Here is a 7,158-nt window from a genome sequence, read left to right as displayed (position 1 = left end):
TCCTAGTCAGCACAATTCCGCTCTGTTCGTCAAGCATACAAGTACAGGTCGTATCCTCTTGTCCTTGTATGTTAATGACATGATTATTACCGGCGATGATTATGATGGGATTGAATCGTTAAAGTCTGACTTGGCTCGGTGCTTTGCTATGAAAGATCTGGGTTCGTTGCGCTACTTTCTGGGCATAGAGGTGGCTTTTTCTCCAAATGGCTACCTTTTTATCTCAGTCAAAGTACATATCAGATCTCTTTGAGCGCGCTCGTCTCACTGACAACAGGATCGTTGATACTCCACTTGAAACCAATGCACGCTACTCTCCATCTGACGGGTCTCCTCTGCCCGATCCCAGTCTATACCGCACGATGGTTGGAAGCTTGGTTTATCTCACGGTTACTCGTCCTGATATTGGGCATGTTGTTCATATTGTCAGTCAGTTTGTCACTGCTCCTACCACAGTTCATTGGGCTGCCGTTCTGCGCATTCTCAGGTATCTTCGTGGTACTCAGTTTCAGAGTCTATTGTTCTCCTCCTCGTCTTCATTAGAGTTGCGCGCTTAATCTGATGCCGATTGGGCTGGTGATCTTACGGATCGCAAGTCCGCAACTGGATTCTGTATTTTCCTTGGAGATTCACTCATCTCTTGGAAGAGCAAGAAGCAGGATGTTATTTCTCGCTCTTCCACTGAAGCTGAGTATCGCGCTATGGCCACGACTACATGTGAGATTGTTTGGTTACGCTGGTTACTTGTTGATCTGGGTGTCACTCTTCATCATCCTGCGCTGTTATACTGTGATAATCAGAGTTCCATTCAGATTGCTCGTAACTCGGTCTTTCATGAGCAAACCAAACATATTGGAATTGATTGTCATTACACCCGCCATCATCTACAGCTTGATACAATCACATTGTCATATGTTCCCTCTTCGCTTCAGATTGTCGATTTATTCACGAAGGTTCATTCCACTTCACGCTTCCGCTTCTTAGTTGACAAACTCTCAATGCTTATTGATGTAGCATCGTGAGTTTGAGGGGGAATATTAGCGTATATAATAGTGTTACAACAATTATAAAACCCCAATGACTATATGCACATAAATAAATAAATGTGTCTCCGCCCCCAAGGATAAAGTTTGCTTTAAAGGTTATGGCATTTCAGTTATTTTAGCATATTGAGTAACAAGGTGCAAGTTCTTGGAGTAGTCCTGGTTCATCATATTGTAGTTCATCTCTTAGAAAATTTTGGCGCACCACACATTTTGAGTTCTAACTCCATGAGTTCATATTTCATGACCAGATAATTCCTCCAATATCATATATGCAATTTCAAGATATAGATAGTATTTCTCATTTTTTTAAAACTCGAGAACGTGATTTATATACACAAAAACAAAAGGGTGCCATTTTTGTAACGTTTTTACATTTTTTGTTATAAAGAACACGAGGAAGCAAAGTTAGTCAGTCAGAAAGAAATACAGGCACGCAAACACTACGCGGTCGCTTGTGATTCCAAAACTATCGGGATAGTCCCACATCGACTGGGTATTACGATCCTGGACTTTTCATAAGGCTTGTGGGTTAATCCTCTAATTACCAAGCTCGGTTTTAGATTAAACGACACACCTTTAAGATGGTATCAGAGCGGGGCCCATTCTCGATTGTGGGCTACCTGATCGGACCTATACTTCACGCTTTCAGTAAATGTGCCTGTACGCGTGAGGGGATGTATCAGGATAGTCCCACATCGACTGGGTATTACGATCTTGGGCTCTTTATAAGGCTTGTGGGTTACTCCTCTAATTATCAAGCTTGGTTTTAGATGGAACCCCACACTTTTAAGATGGTATCAGAGCGGGGCCCAATTTTGAATGTGGGACCACCCGTGAATGTTCATTCTCACAAACTTTACGCTCCAGTTCTCCATCCTGGACGTGAGGGGATATATTAGAATGTCTCACATCGATTGGCTACTTGAGCAATGTGCTCCTTATAAGTGTTTGACATCCCTCCACTTATAAGGAGCACATTGCTCAAGTATATAGTATAACAAAATTTTGTTCAAATATATAACAAAATTTAATTTTCCCTTTAATTTTCCTTTTCCCTAATATTTTCATTTTTCCTTGCATTTTCAAGGTTCCAAATGCATGAATATAACCTCTTTACCTAGTATATAATATCAAGTACTTCTTTTTTAAAAAAGTAGGTGCTATATATATTGAGAATACCTCATATTTTAGTGTATCTTCTCTGATTTATAAATTTTTAAGAGAATTTTAGCATACATTTTATTGATCTAATTTTTTAAAAGATTTTTGTTAATAAGTTACACACAAAAATCTAATATAATTAGGTAAAAACACCATACACTGAACTCCTGAAGATTTATTCAGACCCTACTCATTGAAAAATGGGTGTGATAAAGTACGGTTTTAATTTTGTTTTTCATGGATAGGGTCTAATTTTTTGGGACCTTATCCATTTATATCCCTAGTTTCGGGTGCTATATTTGGTAGAAGATATCTATAAACATTTGGTATAAATTAAATTTTGTTGAAAAATCCGTACATCAAGATAAAAGTTGTTGAAAATGTCAATGAAGTTGGGTATGTATTAAATTTACGTATGCCATGCCCAGGTAGCACAATTATATAATAAAATATAAGCTATATAAATTTTCAACAAACTTGCACTTCATACCCTCTTCAAATATCACTACGTGCATGACATGAAAGCCTTATATATACCAACGTACTTCCCAATATCCTTTACAAAAATAACTAGAAGAACACAGTAAGAAAAAAACAATACATTTTGAAATGATGAGTAAGATGACTCTAATCTTTACCCTCTTCCTCTTTGTTATCCTTCTCTCACCGTCCTTCGGGTTCGGGGCGGTACAAGACTTCTGTATTGCAGACTACACCTCCCAAGAGACCCCTTCCGGGTTTCCCTGCAAAGACAAGTCAAATGTCACAGGCAGAGATTTCGTGTTCTCGGGTCTTGGGCCTCGCACAAACACGTCCAACATCTTCAAATCCGGCCTCGCCGCCGCGATCTACACCACATTCCCGGCACTCAACGGCCAAGACATTGCCTTAGCTAGGGTAGACCTCGAGGCCGGCGGTGTTGTCCCTCTCCACACTCACCCGAGGGCCACGGAGATCGTGTTCATCGTCGAGGGAACCATAATCGCCGGAATCATCACCACCGAGAACAAAGTCCTCTTGACGACTCTCAACAAAGGCGACGTGATGGTCTTCCCTCAAGGCCTTTTGCACTTTCAATACAACTCGCCGAGCTCAAGGCCGGCCACGGTCATTGTGGCGTTTAACAGCGAAAACCCCGGACTCCAATACGTGCCTAACAGTCTGTTCGGCAATAATCTTCCTACCTTTTTGGTTGGTGTCAATACCTTCATCAGCGACCCGGAAATCAGGAGGATCAAGCGTTTATTTGGCGGGTCTGGATGAAGACACTTGTGTTACTTTTAATAATGTGCAGAAAGACTGCTTAGGTATCAGTCATAATATCTGCTATGTAACGAATAAAATAAAAAAGACAAGTTCTTTCTAGTCGAAAACTGATATTATCTATGCTTTTAAAGAGAGGGTTATTTTGTCTTTACATTGTTCAACTACATTATATTAGTGTTCTTACTTGTGTCGTATTGGTTTTTTCTAACAATAAATTTGTTTGGCAAGATGCCTTGAAAACATGTGTTAGGATATGTTGAGACATCTTTGTCGATGTGTGCAATTCTGTATTTCTGGAAAGTTTTCTATTTCACCAGAATGATTCACGAAAGATCTTGATACGATGCTCATTGCCAGGAACACGATTTCCAGCGGAAGGATCGTTTTCTCCACAAGTTTGGTAACTCCGCGACCCAACGCCTATAGAGACGCGAACCTTGGAATAATGAAGATGCCACAAACAATGGTGAAAGATCGTTTGATAAGTCGGGGATTGAATGACGTCACGATCGGATGCGAAAGACCGATTGATAAGTCAGTTTGAACGCCACAAGACTCGTCTTGATAAGTTCAATAAAAATTCATATAGAACTCAAAAGAAGACTCTCATTTTTTTTTATCAAAATCTGGATGCTTTTCTCATTAAAATGGAGATGAATTTATAGGCATGAAACAACCCTTCATGCTAGGAAAACCAAAAGCCTCATTTAAACCCATTAAGACAATAAAAACGAAATTATAACCCCCTAAGTAATCAGATCACATAATGACACCTCTTAAACCCAATAAATACAACATTTTGAATTCAGCCTACTAATAAAACGAAAATAAACAATTACCAATTGTTTCAGCCAACTAAAAGATACCAATTTAAGGTGAAACTTCATAAGAATCCCAAAAGTCATGCCCATTTATAATCTGATGAAGAATAAAACTTTTTGGGCTTCTTAACCATCTCTTCAATTGCTTAGATGATGAATTAACCATTTTGCTTCTGGAAGAGTAGATCAGCCCATGCCAAGATTTATACATTTTCCATTCATCTTGGCTTAAAACCATGAAAGTCTTCATTGAAGTCTTGAACTCTTGTATTTGGAATTGGCTCGTTGACATGTCTTGGTTTAGACGCTGCCCTTATCATATCATACTCTCTCTCTTGGAAAAGATTTGTCCTCAAATCTTGCATGTTATTTGCAGCGATTGGGGATATCTTGAACTCCTTTGATTGAGAGGAAATTACTTCATCCTCCAGGCTCTTGTTCTCTTCAAAATCATTACCTTCAGATTCTGGAACTTCTAAGTTTACTCTAATAGGCTCTTCGTTCAGCGTAGTCACATAATCCTTCTCCGTCGGCTTTTTCATTTCTTTAACAACTTCAACACGCTGAACAAGTTCTTCCTTGTCTTCTTGTTCGGTCGGTTGTTCCAACATGGTGTAGATGTTTTCCATCAAAAAAATCCACTCTAACCTCCTTTTCTTTTGAATCAGACTTCTTGGTTGTAATTGTTCTTCAACTTGATCTAATCTCTTCACAAGCTTTCTCGTTTCTTTTGAAACCATATCCTTCAGTTCACTCAAAACCTTATCAAAATCCATTTTCTTTTTATAAAACTATTAACAATCACTCATAAAAACCTGGGAGAGTTCTGCGCTCTGATACCAACTGATGCGAACCAAGCCAACAATGTGACTATGACCCTTCTCAATTTGTTGGATTGGATCAGACCCAAGGATCCTTCGAGATCAGATTCGGTGAATCCGCGACCCGTAGCTTATGTTGAAGCTCGAACTTTGGAATGATGAAGACGCCACAAACGAGAATGGAAATTCGCTTGATAAGTCAAATTCGAACGCCACAAGGAATTCCCTTGATAAGTTTAGTATAGTTTCTTCAAGAAACAAAGAGAAATCTCTCACAAATTCATTCAAAGTGTTCTGAAAAACTATTCAGACTATTACAACCATTATAAAACGTTTTTCAAAGCTAACAAAGCAAAAAGAAACTGAAATGAAATAAACACACTTAAAGACAATTAAAACTAGACATTAAATGCCATAAAACATGAATCTGATGACATTCCTTGTGAAATTCGGAATCCCCTTTGTTGCTGCTCTAAATGGTGTCATAAATGGCTAATTATGCCTCTCATTAGATGCCATAAGCCTTCTCTAATCAGATGTTGTTTGGAGAACTAGGTACAACTCTTTATTAGGCTTAAAAGAGTGTATTTGGGCTGCTTGTTTTTGGGCCTCATGGATAAAGTTCTCCATCTCCTCCTACATCAAGATGGATTCGCATGAAGATCAAGTCAAGATGGATTCAACTCATAAACAAGTAAAGAAGGACTTAATCCAAGATCAACCAGGACCAATGACAAGATCAAGAGCTAAACAGCTCAAGGAGGAGATGGAGAACTTTATCCATGAGACCCATAAACAAGCAGCCCAAATACACTCTTTTAAGCCTAATAAAGAGTTGTACCTAGTTCTCCAAACAACATCTGATTAGAGAAGGCTTATGGCATCTAATGAGAGGCATACTTAACCATTTTGCTTCTGGAAGAGTAGATCAGCCCATGCCAAGATTTATACATTTTTCATTCATCTTGGCTTAAACCACGAAAGTCTTCATTGAAGTCTTGAACTCTTGTATTTGGAATTGGCTCGTTGACATGTCTTGGTTTAGACGCTGCCCTTATCATATCAAATCTTTTACATATATTTTTTTCACGTGAATAGGTAATGAAACCCTAATTAGAATTTTAGAGTTGTTAAATACTAGAAAAAAAAAAAAGGTCATGCCCTTAATAGTCTTGACACATTTATTCACACAATTTGGGTTCTTAGACGTGCAATATCAGAGGATTAAGAAACTATATGTGTGGTGTGTGTGGTGTGATTCTCTAGATACTATTTCATATTCATTGATCGTTAGAGTGTTGTTTAGGTTTTTTGATTTCGTGATTAAAGTATTCAAAAGCGTTGACATTGAAGATTACCAAACACTTGAGAGACTGTTTGAAAGTGCAAGTGAATGGATCTCATATTAAAGGGGAGCCTGAGTTGAAATTCACGAGTATAATGGAAAAACTGGCTTTGAGACGGAGATTGTCCATATAAGATCATTGTGTACTGTTGAATATTTTTTATATGGTGAAAAAAAAAAATTTACTGTGCAAACTGCCCTTCAAAATAAGTGACGTTACACCGAATTGGGCTACCATTTTTTGTATCATTTACTTTTACTCATTGATTTATATTTTCCTCCGATTTGACTTCAGAGTATTGTATATTCAACCACTTACTACTGGATTTCTAGGGATTTAGATAGAGGAATCGAATTTTGGGGATGAAACTCTGTTCGTCCATGAACCAGAGTGAAAAAATGTTTTATTCGATTCAAATATGAATTGTACAGAAGATTGGCTCTATATAGCCTGTTTACAAATAATAAACGACAACTATTGAAAAAAGAATAAAAACGACACAGACTAAAAACCAGACCACATTGACTAAAAACCTGAGTGAGTTCTAATACTTACTTATCTACAAATTTTCACGACTCTATGATACCATTTGGATTATAATTACCAAGTATTGTTGAAGCTCGCCTTGGAGAGGTCATTGGAGAAATTCTCTTTGGGCTTCGCCATATCCCCTCTTTGGAAACGTTGCTTAGGGTCC

At 38.2% G+C, this 7,158-nt stretch overlaps 1 pseudogene; it reads left to right on the top strand.

The window, feature by feature from the left end:
• Positions 1–2,790: 2,790 nt before the first annotated feature.
• Positions 2,791–3,700, top strand: LOC149397837 (germin-like protein 1 pseudogene; annotated as a pseudogene).
• The last annotated feature ends 3,458 nt before the right edge of the window (positions 3,701–7,158 follow it).

The sequence above is a fragment of the Urtica dioica genome, chromosome 5 (genome assembly GCF_054948205.1).
Source record: "Urtica dioica subsp. dioica isolate 48M chromosome 5, U.dioica_male_clone48M_v1_H2, whole genome shotgun sequence".
NCBI lineage: Eukaryota > Viridiplantae > Streptophyta > Magnoliopsida > Rosales > Urticaceae > Urtica > Urtica dioica.
The sequence above is the reverse complement of the archived record's forward strand: the minus strand, read 5'-3'. Positions and strand labels throughout refer to the sequence as shown.